This window comes from Pinus tabuliformis, chromosome 7 (genome assembly GCF_031772625.1).
Source record: "Pinus tabuliformis cultivar Carrire ecotype Pingquan chromosome 7, CPIR1, whole genome shotgun sequence".
NCBI lineage: Eukaryota > Viridiplantae > Streptophyta > Pinopsida > Pinales > Pinaceae > Pinus > Pinus tabuliformis.
Window position 1 is genome coordinate 1,318,528,757 of NC_142293.1, and position 15,397 is coordinate 1,318,544,153.

At 37.1% G+C, this 15,397-nt stretch overlaps 1 long non-coding RNA gene and 1 pseudogene across 1 annotated transcript; one reads left to right on the forward strand and one right to left on the reverse strand.

Annotated features, from left to right (window-relative positions):
- The first annotated feature begins 242 nt into the window (after positions 1-242).
- LOC149252417 (uncharacterized) lies at positions 243-8,674 on the forward strand. Its single transcript, XR_016266943.1, has 2 exons — positions 243-1,135; positions 8,067-8,674. It is a non-coding gene; the product is annotated as an uncharacterized LOC149252417 (long non-coding RNA).
- A 294-nt stretch (positions 8,675-8,968) lies between these two features.
- LOC149252418 (DEAD-box ATP-dependent RNA helicase 15-like) lies at positions 8,969-12,000 on the reverse strand (annotated as a pseudogene).
- Between the last annotated feature and the right edge of the window lie 3,397 nt (positions 12,001-15,397).

Here is a 15,397-nt window from a genome sequence, read left to right on the forward strand (position 1 = left end):
CAGAGATGGCTGTCCTCACTGTTGGTTTGACAAACTGAGTTTGATAGGTTTTTCCACCTTTTGAAAAAAAAAAAAAAAAAATGTCCTAGAACCAACCCTTCCTCCTTGATGGTCACAAATTTAAGAAAAAACATGTGTCTGTAATTACGCCGTAAGGCGTTTCCATTTGAAATTAACTTTCCTCTTTGATGACGTGTACATTTCTGAGCCTTTGATTTAAGTGTTAGACGATGAAAATGATCTTACCCATCCAATTGATCATACCGGTATACGATGCGACCTAGCAGATCGACCGCTTGCCCTTGCTCGACGCTACGCTACTTCCTCCAGGCGCTGCTGCACTTCTAAGGCACGGATTGTCGATGACACCTCAAGGCGCCTGCGGTCATGGAACGGCTCCAACTACTGCCAGTGGCAGGGGTATCCTGCAATAGACAAACAGGGCGTGCAAGGGGGCTTCTGCTGCCGGGGCTGCTGTCCAGGAGCGACTTCATATCGGATACTCAGATGAAGGGCACGCTGTCGGAGTCCTCGGGAGATCTCCAGTTTCGTGAAATTTTGGAAATGGGCGCCTTGAAACAAATTGCTGGCTCTATTCCCTTGTCATTTGGGAGGCTCAGGAGGCTGAAGAAGCTGCGCCTTTGAGGTCTGGTCAATTTGCAGAGACTGCGTTTTTTATTTCTTCGGACTTTGGGAAAGTGGCCGAGATTGTAATGGTCGAGTCGCCACAAAAATATCCGGGCAATTGTTTTATATAGGCAAACACAACTTAGTCCCACCCACCTCCTCCTCATGACATGACTTTTGACATAGATGGGCTAGCTATTGGGCTTGCACATCCATCTCCGCTCCGCTCTGTGATTTCGTCTATTGGGTCTCTGGATTAATTATCTTTTTCTGTGCAACTATCTTTCCTCACCCGACTAGCTATATGCCCAACAGTGAATTTGATCTACAGAATCTGGAGTCAATAATTTGGTATAAATACAAGTCAATGTTGAGGCAGGCTGTTACGAACGCAAATGGTTGGAGTTGGATTCATATGTTCGCAAGTGCAGAGGAACACGTCTCGATCCCAATTTCCTTTGCCATTGCCATTGCCATTGCCATTGCTTGCCTGTGCACTCATGACAAGGTATGCCCTTTCTTGATTCTCATGACAACAGATATCATGTGAATAGCAGTTTTGCATGTGAAGAGAATTTTATGTGATATGCGAATGCGCCAACACCTTCCATTTGAGATGCACCGCTAGCCATGTGAGTGGTTGAGTTCCTACAGCTTTGTGCGCGCGCGTTTGAATTGAAGATATCAATTGCGTGTTCTCATCTGGGGCTTTTAAGAGATCTATACTGTTATTGTTGTTGAGAAGTAATTTGGGATAACCATCTGCTTGAGTAGAAATGAACCGAGTCTTGCTAATGCTGCCTATCTTTTGGGATTAATATATTTCTTCTTGATTGCCTGCCGCATGCCTGCTTATGGTGTCTTTGTTTTGATTTCTTGAAGTGGGGGTCTGTTTTGGATGGGCATTTCCATGATGATTGCAAGCATATCAAACTTGTTTCTATCAATTGATTATTAACATCTTCGAAGAATTAAGCATGAGATCACATCTTACTTCATTTCTGAGAATATGGAAATAACGTGCTATTAGTCTTCGTACTTTCTATGTGCAATAAACTCTGACCTTAGCTTTAGAAGTTCTGCAGTTGAAGAATTCATTATTAGTTAGTGCAATGGTGAATTAAGCAACCAAGATGAATGATCCTTTGTGCATTCATCAGGCAGGCTTGCCTCTCTTCAAACTTGAAGTTGAAAGCTACTATGATATTTCACCATCATAGGGCTACCTATATATTGCGAATGAACCAATTATAAAAGAAATCATTTTGTTCAGATAATTGGAAGAACTGACTCAGATGTGTGCTTATTGAGCTTCAATCAAGTTATTAGGACATCAAGAATTGTCATTCGTTGTAGGCTTCAGAGTTCAGACAGAGCACATCTCTTTGGATTTTTTGATTAGCGGGAATGCACTGACAAAAAGTTGTTCTTTCCATGTAAATGCTTCTGGTATTGTCATCAAAATTTCCTATTTGGACGCAATAACTCTGTGACCTGAAACTTTCTGTTCCAGGCAAATTAGACATTCTAAATTGGGCAATTATCTGCCGCAAGTCCTATTTATTCTATTCTTTCTTTTTTCAAGCCTACATATATATGAAGAAATATATTAGCGGGCTTGGGCTTTTCATAAACTTTGGTGACTTTTCTTTCTACTTTGGTTGTTTTTACTTCTTGTTTTAGTTTTATATTTTCCTTTATCTCTGATTTTTACTCCCTTTCCTGTTTTGATCATTAAATGAACATAATCATTGAGTTGCATTCAAATCTGTTGGATTTTCTCCATGGGTGTGTTTCATCCTTTCCTATTTATTATGCCTATAATAATTTATAAACAATCAGGGTTAAGAATAATCTTCTCAATAGTTTTTCTTCCATGCCTTTGGTTGAAAGTCTACCTGTTTGAATCATTAACGTATTTGATCATTTTTTTATTGGTACAGAAATGTTGTTCTTAACCCAATCATACTTCCTGTAGTTTTGAAATTCACCTATTTCTGGCACATGCTAGATCCAGGGGAAAAACGTTGTAAGTGAAATCTGTAAGTTTGGATTAGTTCACTTTAAAACCACAAAACATTCCATCAGAAATTTATCATTCCCAACATGTGTATAATTATGATCTGTTCAAATCCCGTATTCACAGGATGCTACCATGGATGATAAGACATGGAAGATATTTTTTGGGTCAATATGTGCAGTTTCTAGCTATTTTGGGGCTAATTCTGTTGAACTTTGTGTTCATAGTAACCTCTTTTCTAAGGTGCCTTTTGATTGCATTACTCCCTGAAACCAACTGAGAAGTATCCATGGATGAACTTAGTCGTGGATTCTCATGACAACAGATATCATGTGAATAGCAGTTTTGCATGTGAAGAGAATTTTATGTGATATGCGAATGCGCCAACACCTTCCATTTGAGATGCACCGCTAGCGATGTGAGTGGTTGAGTTCCTACAGCTTTGTGTGCGCGCGTTTGAATTGTAGATATCAATTGCGTGTTCTCATCTGGGGCTTTTAAGAGATCTATACTGTTATTGTTGTTGAGAAGTAATTTGGGATAACCATCTGCTTGAGTAGAAATGAACCGAGTCTTGCTAATGCTGCCTATCTTTTGGGATTAATATATTTCTTCTTGATTGCCTGCCGCATGCCTGCTTATGGTGTCTTTGTTTTGATTTCTTGAAGTGGGGGTCTGTTTTGGATGGGCATTTCCATGATGATTGCAAGCATATCAAACTTGTTTCTATCAATTGATTATTAACATCTTCGAAGAATTAAGCATGAGATCACATCTTACTTCATTTCTGAGAATATGGAAATAACGTGCTATTAGTCTTCGTACTTTCTATGTGCAATAAACTCTGACCTTAGCTTTAGAAGTTCTGCAGTTGAAGAATTTATTATTAATTAGTGCAATGGTGAATTAAGCAGCCAAGATGAATGATCCTTTGTGCATTCATCAGGCAGGCTTGCCTCTCTTCAAACTTGAAGTTGAAAGCTACTGTGATATTTCACCATCATAGGGCTACCTATATATTGCGAATGAACCAATTATAAAAGAAATCATTTTGTTCAGATAATTGGAAGAACTGACTCAGATGTGTGCTTATTGAGCTTCAATCAAGTTATTAGGACATCAAGAATTGTCATTCGTTGTAGGCTTCAGAGTTCAGACAGAGCACATCTCTTTGGATTTTTTGATTAGCGGAAATGCACTGACAAAAAGCTGTTCTTTCCATGTAAATGCTTCTGGTATTGTCATCAAAATTTCCTATTTGGACGCAATAACTCTGTGACCTGAAACTTTCTGTTCCAGGCAAATTAGACATTCTAAATTGGGCAATTATCTGCCGCAAGTCCTATTTATTCTATTCTTTCTTTTTTCAAGCCTACATATATTTGAAGAAATATATTAGCGGGCTTGGGCTTTTCATAAACTTTGGTGACTTTTCTTTCTACTTTGGTTGTTTTTACTTCTTGTTTTAGTTTTATATTTTCCTTTATCTCTGATTTTTACTCCCTTTCCTGTTTTGACCATTAAATGCACATAATCATTGTGTTGCATTCAAATCTGTTGGATTTTCTCCATGGGTGTGTTTCATCCTTCCCTATTTATTATGCCTATAATAATTTATAAACAATCAGGGTTAAGAATAATCTTCTCAATAGTTTTTCTTCCATGCCTTTGGTTGAAAGTCTACCTGTTTGAATCATTAACGTATTTGATCATTTTTTTATTGGTACAGAAATGTTGTTCTTAACCCAATCATACTTCCTGTAGTTTTGAAATTCACCTATTTCTGGCACATGCTAGATCCAGGGGAAAAACGTTGTAAGTGAAATCTGTAAGTTTGGATTAGTTCACTTTAAAACCACAAAACATTCCATCAGAAATTTATCATTCCCAACATGTGTATAATTATGATCTGTTCAAATCCCGTATTCACAGGATGCTACCATGGATGATAAGACATGGAAGATATTTTTTGGGTCAATATGTGCAGTTTCTAGCTATTTTGGGGCTAATTCTGTTGAACTTTGTGTTCATAGTAACCTCTTTTCTAAGGTGCCTTTTGATTGCATTACTCCCTGAAACCAACTGAGAAGTATCCATGGCTGAACTTACTCGTGGATTCTCATGACAACAGATATCATGTGAATAGCAGTTTTGCATGTGAAGAGAATTTTATGTGATATGCGAATGCGCCAACACCTTCCATTTCAGATGCACCGCTAGCGATGTGAGTGGTTGAGTTCCTACAGCTTTGTGTGCGCGCGTTTGAATTGAAGATATCAATTGCGTGTTCTCATCTGGGGCTTTTAAGAGATCTATACTGTTATTGTTGTTGAGAAGTAATTTGGGATAACCATCTGCTTGAGTAGAAATGAACCGAGTCTTGCTAATGCTGCCTATCTTTTGGGATTAATATATTTCTTCTTGATTGCCTGCCGCATGCCTGCTTATGGTGTCTTTGTTTTGATTTCTTGAAGTGGGGGTCTGTTTTGGATGGGCATTTCCATGATGATTGCAAGCATATCAAACTTGTTTCTATCAATTGATTATTAACATCTTCGAAGAATTAAGCATGAGATCACATCTTACTTCATTTCTGAGAATATGGAAATAACGTGCTATTAGTCTTCGTACTTTCTATGTGCAATAAACTCTGACCTTAGCTTTAGAAGTTCTGCAGTTGAAGAATTCATTATTAATTAGTGCAATGGTGAATTAAGCAGCCAAGATGAATGATCCTTTGTGCATTCGTCAGGCAGGCTTGCCTCTCTTCAAACTTGAAGTTGAAAGCTACTGTGATATTTCACCATCATAGGGCTACCTATATATTGCGAATGAACCAATTATAAAAGAAATCATTTTGTTCAGATAATTGGAAGAACTGACTCAGATGTGTGCTTATTGAGCTTCAATCAAGTTATTAGGACATCAAGAATTGTCATTCGTTGTAGGCTTCAGAGTTCAGACAGAGCACATCTCTTTGGATTTTTTGATTAGCGGAAATGCACTGACAAAAAGCTGTTCTTTCCATGTAAATGCTTCTGGTATTGTCATCAAAATCTCCTATTTGGACGCAATAACTCTGTGACCTGAAACTTTCTGTTCCAGGCAAATTAGACATTCTAAATTGGGCAATTATCTGCCGCAAGTCCTATTTATTCTATTCTTTCTTTTTTCAAGCCTACATATATATGAAGAAATATATTAGCGGGCTTGGGCTTTTCATAAACTTTGGTGACTTTTCTTTCTACTTTGGTTGTTTTTACTTCTTGTTTTAGTTTTATATTTTCCTTTATCTCTGATTTTTACTCCCTTTCCTGTTTTGATCATTAAATGCACATAATCATTGTGTTGCATTCAAATCTGTTGGATTTTCTCCATGGGTGTGTTTCATCCTTCCCTATTTATTATGCCTAGAATAATTTATAAACAATCAGGGTTAAGAATAATCTTCTCAATAGTTTTTCTTCCATGCCTTTGGTTGAAAGTCTACCTGTTTGAATCATTAACGTATTTGATCATTTTTTTATTGGTACAGAAATGTTGTTCTTAACCCAATCATACTTCCTGTAGTTTTGAAATTCACCTATTTCTGGCACATGCTAGATCCAGGGGAAAAACGTTGTAAGTGAAATCTGTAAGTTTGGATTAGTTCACTTTAAAACCACAAAACATTCCATCAGAAATTTATCATTCCCAACATGTGTATAATTATGATCTGTTCAAATCCCGTATTCACAGGATGCTACCATGGATGATAAGACATGGAAGATATTTTTTGGGTCAATATGTGCAGTTTCTAGCTATTTTGGGGCTAATTCTGTTGAACTTTGTGTTCATAGTAACCTCTTTTCTAAGGTGCCTTTTGATTGCATTACTCCCTGAAACCAACTGAGAAGTATCCATGGCTGAACTTACTCGTGGAAAGCATTTGCTATTGATGCCACAGTAAAAACATCTGCATGCCTGAAAATTATTGACCTTTATCTTTAGCCAAAAGGACACCTGTGATGATGTGATCCCAAGAGGGAATGTTTTATTGTTCATTTATTTTATGAAATGAAAATATCTGAGGATTAATTCATCAAAAACTGCCTAACTCAACGTTCATGGACTGCTGATGCAATTCAAAATCGCAACGGGTTTTTGCGTTTTGGAAAAAGGCAGGGTCATTCTGTATTTTTTTAGAGTCAATATTTTGCCTGTGTGGACAGTGGGAGAAGCAAACCCCTGATACACAAAAGACTCATAGAGAATTTTACTGTCTTGCTTCTAGCATGGTGAATAGTTGATTTCGTCCATCTATCGTGGTTTCCTCTTTAGAGTGCTATCAAGTACCATAGATTGATAGAAGGTAACATGTTGTCAGGAAGGAAATGCCAGGACTCAAGGTACTAGATTAAATATAAAAATTAATTAAATGAAATGTTCAAATATATTAGCATAAGTTTAGGTGTATTTTTAGTAGTAACTGGCGATATAAGAAGATGGTTTTGTATCTATGTTGCTGCTTATTTTTTTCATCCTTTTCAACTTTTGTAGTTTTGTAATTCATGTGCTTCCAGATTTTTTATGTGCTTTTTCCTGTTCTGTCAAAATGACAACTTTTTACCATGCATTTGGACTGGTATGCAAATGTACAATATGTATTATGAACAGGAGTGAGAAAAAGCCTTCTGAACTCTTTTCTTCTAGTAATTAGAACATTCGTATCATTGTTATGTTAGGTGAGACATTAAGTTTCTATTTGCATTTTGTGCCCTGGAAATGCATTTTGTAAAGAAACTTTCTGATCTGTAGGGTTGTTTCTATGGTATTTCCAGAAGCTATATTTTTTTTACTGGCATTTTCTGCTAGCTATTTTTGGTCTAATTTTTTCTATCACACTAATTTGTATGCTTTTATAGCTCTTATTGAAGGATAAATGTTTAATTAGTCATTCATTAACTAAATCATCATCTATTTATCTAGCATGTCTCTTCAAAATTCACATGGTGCCATTATATACATTTAATTAGTCATTTATCAACTAATTATCTAGTTATTTGGCATGTCCATTCAAAATTTACAGGGTGCCATTAGAAACATTAAAAAGAAGTGGTGTAGCAAGTACTTCTTCTAGAGTAGCTAGGCCATAAGAGTTACTGTAAATGCAACATCTAGGTTGATTTTCACCTTTCTCTCCTTGGAGGTCTCCTCGTAAAGATAAGTTTTGGATTCTTAGGACATTTCTTTTGTCTTTCACCCACTTTCCAATCATATGCAATTTCGAGCCCTTATGGAGCCATTTTTGTCAAAGATACTCATCCGAAACTCTTGCAGAATGCCTTGAAGCCAGAATTTGCAGTTTCATAATGTTTGATGTCTATTAAATTTTTATTTAAATGCAATAATTATTTACCTCATTTTGTGTTCTGTCCAGGAGCGACTTCATATCGGATACTCAGATGAAGGGCACGCTGTCGGAGTCCTCAGGAGATCTCCAGTTTCGTGAAATTTTGGAAATGGGCGCCTTGAAACAAATTGCTGGCTCTATTCCCTTGTCATTTGGGAGGCTCAGGAGGCTGAAGAAGCTGCGCCTTTGAGGTCTGGTCAATTTGCAGAGACTTTCAGTGGCCAATAATATAATAGGCGGCCCCATTAATTCCCTGTCGGTAAGAATTCCGCATGGGATCCCGCTTCGAAAGGTTCCGATATCCTCCTACACCGATAACAATAGACTCTGCGGAGATCCTCTTCCTCCGTGTTCTTCCAGAGCTCGAGATTCAAACCCATGATAGTTTGTTGGACTATTTTGGTTTTCGTGAAACCTCTTGTAATCCAACCATTGTAATGTTGGCTTTTGCAATATCCACAGCATGCTTTTGTGGAATAACATGACTACTTTCATCCAAAATCTAACTGAACATTCCTTGCAAGGGTGCAAGATTGGTTGAAGTTCCATTCATAATAACTAGTGAGAAGGAAGCTCCTTGATGTGCATATTTCAAAGATTTTATTGTAAATTTTTTGGATATTCCAGACATATATCTTCAATTTTGACCATTATAGACATTGATGACTTGATAATATGATCAATTTTCCCATCGATTGCCTTTTAATCCCACTAAATCCAAATTTGTTGTAAAATTTGTAGCTCAAAACATGGGTTTTTGTATAATTAGGACAAATAGAAGAAAACATGCATGGCTCTCATAGAAAAACCAAATACGTCTTAGTCGTGGATAAGACTGAAATTGTGATGGTCTGTCTACAAATGCCTTGATGGCCATTGTTCCTTTCAATTTTATGAATCTGCTGTGTTTTTATGAATAGAAAACAAAATCAGACCATGCCAAAACTGAGATGAATGAGAAGGATAATTATTGCAGACACTAGAGCAAATTTCAATGGCCATGATGGCATGTATGTTGATGCTTCTGTATGTGCTGGGAGTGCCTTGATATCAACTGCAAAACGTTCTTGAACCTGCTTCAGCACATCCTCCTCTGATGAAGAAGTAGAAGAGACAAAGGTAATTGCAAAAGAGCTGTTGTAGGATGGATCTGTATGAAACCTGTTTTCTGTCAAATTGTTTATGCATACAAGATTATTGTAAATGCCACCATCTTACATCTTATTTTTGCCCATTCGTGTGAAACACAATGTTAACCACGGATTTACAGCGCACTCATGAAATAAATAAAAAATATGTACTGCAGATCAGAGAGCCAACTTGCACGTTGAATAAAGGATCCAATGGAAGAGCTTTAGAGACTAAAACCTAAAAGAACATAATCACAATCAGAAGGTTTTTTTAAAAAGATGAAAAGTGACTTGTACAATGGTGACTTTCGGGCATAATATTTTACCTCAAGTCAGAAACTAATAATCGAGAAGAATTGTGACATATAAAGAATCATTGAAGAAAAAAATGAATAAACAAAATGTCTTTCAAAACTAGAAAATAAAGAGAAAACACTAACGTTACCCTGGATACATCAGTGTCTGATCCGAACAGGTTTCAAACATACTGGATGTTGGGGTACAGAGTTTTCTCTAGATTGCTGCCCAGCAATAGTAGATAGAGAATTTGAAATCGAAAGCTGTTAATGTTGCTGCAACTTGCAATGTATCTAAAAAAATATAGTTTATATTTTTACATAACAAATGCTAAGTCATTAAGATTTCGATAATTTTTTACATAACAAATGCTAAGTCATTAAGATTTCGATAATAGGTGGCCTCCGGAGTAAGCTGAGCCGATTTTTCAAGCGTTACAGGTTCCTCTACTAATCGACCAGTTTTGTCAATATCTCCAATGTTTGTTTCCATGCTCATTTTCGCTATCAGCATAGCATGTCTAGAAGCATCAATTGCTCTTTCCTGCACATTCAATATTAATTCAGTAGACCGTGGTTTAAGAGGTGGCTTCTAATCCATGTTGATCTGTGGAGTGCCCAATATAAGAAGAATGAGGGATACTTTCCTTCATTATACTTTTAGATGACATTACAAAACTAAAGACATCGCAAAGGTAAAATTCAAGGTTTTGAAACCTCTTGTAATCCAACCATTGTAATGTTGGCTTTTGCAATATCCACAACATGCTTCTGTGGAATAACATGACTACTTTCATCCAAAATCTAACTGAACATTCCTTGCAAGGGTGCAAGATTGGTTGAAGTTCCACTCATAATAACTAGTGAGAAGGAAGCTCCTTGATGTGCATATTTCAAAGATTTTATTGTAAATTTTTGGGATATTCCAGACATATATCTTCAATTTTGACCATTATAGACATTGATGACTTGATAATATGATCATTTTTCCCATCGATTGCTTTTTAATCGCACTAAATCCAAATTTGTTGTAAAATTTGTAGCTCAAAACATGGGTTTTTGTATAATTAGGACAAATAGAAGAAAACATGCATGGCTCTCATAGAAAAACCAAATACATCTTAGTCGTGGATAAGACTGAAATTGTGATGGTCTGTCTACAAATGCCTTGATGGCCATTGTTCCTTTCAATTTTATGAATCTGCTGTGTTTTTATGAATAGAAAACAAAATTAGACCATGCCAAAACTGAGATGAATGAGAAGGATAATTATTGTAGACACCAGAGCAGATTTCAATGGCCATGATGGCATGTATGTTGATGCTTCTATATGTGCTGGGAGTGCCTTGATATCAACTGCAAAACGTTCTTGAACCTGCTTCAGCACATCCTCCTCTGATGAAGAAGTAGAAGAGACAAAGGTAATTGCAAAACCCTTTGTGCCAAACCGTCCAACCCTTCCAACCCTGTGCAAATAAGTATCTTCAGACTCAGGCATGTCATAGTTGATAACAATATTAACTCTTTCAATGTCAATTCCCCTGCCTACCAGATCAGTTGCAACCAGAAGCCTCTTACTCCCCTCCTTGAAACTTTTGTATCTCATCAGTCTTTCATCCGGCTGCATTCCAGAATGAATGCAGGTGCAAGGAAAGATGCACCCCACCAGCAGCTTGGATAGCTCAGAAGCCCTTTTCACACTCTTCACAAATATAACCACCTGGTTGAAATCCAGGACATCCAGCAAATCAGTCAGCTTCCTGTTCTTTTCTACCTCAGCCAGTTTTATATAGTGCTGAACTAGACCTTGAAGTGTGAGCTTGGCCTCATCAACATATATCTCCATAGGATCCTGCATGAATTTCTTGCAGACAGGGCTTATTTCCTTGCTCAGTGTGGCTGAAAACATCATGACCTGCTTGTCATGAGGGGTCATCTTGAAAATGGCCTATACATCTCTCCTCATGTCCAAAGATTCCAGCATTTGTCACATTCATCCAGAATAAAATGCCTTATATTTATCAGACTGAGATCATTGTCTTTTGCCAATGCCAGAATCCTTCCAGGGGTCCCAACAACTATTTGGGGGGATTCATTTTTTAATATTTCCTTGTGAGTTTTGATAGGCAGGCCTCCATAGAATACAACAACCTTCAATTCTTTGAGATGAGTCATAAACCTCTCAAATTCATGGCATATCTGGTATGCCAATTCTCTAGTATGGCACAAAACTAGGGCAGAGACTTGGCCTTCTGTGGATTCGATCTGCTGCAGAGTTAAAAGCACGAAAACTGTTGTTTTACCCATTCCAAATTTGGCCTGACAGAGTACATCCATGCCCAGAATCTCTTGAGGAATGCACTCGTGCTGAACTTTTGAGGGATGTTCAAATCCAGAGTCCACAATTGCTCGAAGGAGCTCTGGCTTCAGTGGGAAATCCCACATAACCTTTCTTGGAGGCTTCATCAGTGGAAAAATGTTCCTCCAATGCTTGTGCGTCCAATTCCTCTTCTTCATAGTCCAGGAGCTCTTCATTATAAATCTCTTCCTTCAACTCTTCCACATTGTCTACTCCTTGTTTTGCCATTTTCACTAAAAATATGAAGCACAAGCGCAGCTTTATGATGAAATAGCATAAGAGGTTTTATTGCTGTAAAAGATGAAATAATGATGCAGAAAACCAGCCATGTGTGTCTCAAAGCACTCTCAGAAATTATATAAATTAAGGTTCAACAGACATACCCATCTCATTCAAATTGGTGACAACTTCATAGGGTGATATTTAAAGTACATTTGAGAGAACTGAACATTACATTTACCTTGTTTGATAGTTAAGACTTCTTTTACACTTGTCATCTCCCTGAAGTTTGAAAACGCAAAAATGGTGCGTGAATAATGGAGACCAAGCCGAACAGAGAATTAACAATATATCATTGTAGAAACTTAAACTGGAAGCCACAAATGACAAGCGTGCAAATGCATGTCTTTTATGAATATAAATTGGATTTGTTCAATTCCTGAGGGTTTTTCTCCGGTTAAAAGTCAGTGTGATCTCTGTCTGAATACTTTTCCCCTCCCTCTCCAGTCACACCTCCAGCAAAGTGCGATGACTGTTATGCATGCCCTGTTGGTAGCACTTGCTGTTGTGCCTATGACATCGGTAATTTCTGCCTTTAATGGGGATGATGTTCTTATAAATCAACTACCTGATGTAGAGATAACCACCACTGCTTCCCACACGATTTCCCATTCTGCGATTTCAATGTAGAAACTTGTCTTAAGATTAGTCATTCATCATTTCTTTGTTCGCATTTTTCATTTCAAATCACCAATTCTGGCTTATGGAGTTTTAGTGTTTGGAATCAATTTGCAAGTAAAAAGTTGAAATTTATTCCGGCTTATGGAGTTTTAGTGTTTGGAATCAATTTGCAAGTAAAAAGTTGAAATTTTGTTAGTTGGAAGCCATTTGCAAGTAAAAGGCTGAAATTTTGGTGTTTGGAATAGATTTGCAAGTAGTCCATTCACATGTTTATGTTGTTATTCTTCCGCACTTTATGCCTTACTGCGTTTCTTTTACAACATCTGGTGCAAATGCTAGTTCATAGGGATTTCTATTGCGTAGCAAAAGCCTCAAGAACATCGTCGATCTCAGTGTGCGCTAAAAATAACAAACAAAATCCTTTCACTTTCTTCCGCCTTGTGAAAAAATACGGGTGATTTGTTGTGGGCATTTTAATTGACTCGTATTCTCTGAAGTTCTTTGTATTTTTTGGAATTGTTTATACTGCCTGTTGCTATAAAAGAAAGACACGTGTGTGGTACTTTGCAGATATTTTTTCACCATATTTGGCTCTGCTTGCAGAATGGGATCATCGGTTGGACGGTTTTTGATCCATGCCATAGCTCTCGCATGGCTATGGTTAAACATTTCTGCTATTACGCAGGCTTCCCATGTGATGCATACCATTAACTCAACGAACTCAAGCGTTGAACAGCGGTATCGGACAACCTACCATTTTCAACCTCAAAAGAACTGGATGAATGATTTGTATATTCCATCCTTTTCAAGTTTGATTTCACATTTATGTTTTTTGTTTTGGGATTTAAATAGATCTTCTAACTCTCTTTTCGTTTGTGGAGCTAAGGAAAGAACTTTCAAACACAGTTAAGAAATGGAAATTCATTCAAAACAAAAGGATTTGAGTACAAATATAGAAATGTTGGCTTGCCTAATGGCATGTAATTCTGTTGAATCACTACAGAGTAGACTTATCATACTATCAAAAACAAACACTAAATTTTCTATATTGATAATAATAATAAAATTCAGAACTCCAGCATCTTAGAGTTTAAAACAAATACTGAAATACCAGTCCTATGAGCCCTCACAACATTGTTGCTTAATTAATTTAACAATGAAGCATACACAGGACCACTTTTAAAATTCTAAACAAGATACTGAGAACTTCAAATCTTGTTTTGAAACATAAATTAATCACAGGAGGTTCGTCAAAGCCCGGAAGGCTTCAATATCAGCCCCAGATGAATAAAATTCCTATGGTACTATCGAGTGCCGGTTTTCCTCAAATCTGGTCAATCATTCCACAATTTCAAAAATTAAGAACCGCCAAATGATTATGGAGATGAATCGGTGAAATACAGAGTTGCCAAAAAGAAAACAAGGTAGAAAATAGAGAACGATGAACAACGGTGGCGATTATCGAGAGCGTGAATGCAACGAGCCAGCTGCACGAGTTCTGTATCGACTTAGTTCTCATCATCAAAGTTTGAAGGTCCCTACCAGGTTCTGTTCGCCATTAGCTAACTAAGCCATACACAACTTCTGCATTTTTATGGTGAATGTGTGCTATAGGCACCTACTGCGGATTCAATAAACAGACTCTTTCCATGACCTCTAACTTTGCGGCACCTTTTGCGTATTTCAATAAACAAACTCTTGCCACGACCTCTCAATTATGATACTTACAGCGGATTTCAACAAACCAATGGTAACACAGTGAAACTCAAGGCTTCGACTCTGAGGAAATATTATGATTATGATAAATCAGACTGTGTGATAAGCCAAATTCTCTTTTGACATTCCATAAAATGTTCTACGAAAAGACGCACGTAACACAAAAATTAAAAAAAATCAATTACAGAGTCTCTGATCGGCCGAATAGTACTTCTGGCTATATTTATGAGGTTACAGAACTGGTATATTTATGAGGTTACAGATCTGGACATGGACATATACTTCTGGCTATTGTTTGCATTGACTCTTTCCTTTTTCATTTTCAAATGCCGGTGCTACAAAATATTTCCTAAAGTGCAATGATTCTGAACTTATGCAGATAAAGTATCACAATAAGTTCACATTTATATATGGATTGCCCAAAGTTTATTATTTTCTGAAAACCTATATCACGTGAGTATTTCAATATTTCAAACCAAGAAAACTTTATTATTCTCTTAAATCGCTATCATTGGGATTATTTCAATATTGCAAACAGTAGGCAAATCTCGTTATTAACGTAGAATAACTTGTGATCTTAAGAATGTTGGTACCAATAAATATCGAGGTGAATTATTCTGTATCTTGGTTTAATCATGTAATTTTGTTTCTACGTAGGCACAACTTCAGTGCTTCCAAATATTAAATTAGGTTTACAAATTTAATCACTGGACCCATTTGCATAAATTGGAGATTTTGAGAGAGGGTCTCAAGGTACAAAGGAATTTGAAAGGGCTCTGGAATGTTTGCAGTTGTAGGGATTTGGAATGTTTGCAGTTGTATTTGATTCACGAAGATGGGGACAGTGCCATTGGGCATGTTAACTGCGCAGACGAGAGGCCAGTTTTCGTGTTGGGAAACGTTGGACGTGGCATCAATTAACTGTGCAGACGAGAGGCCAGTTTTCTTGTTGGGAAA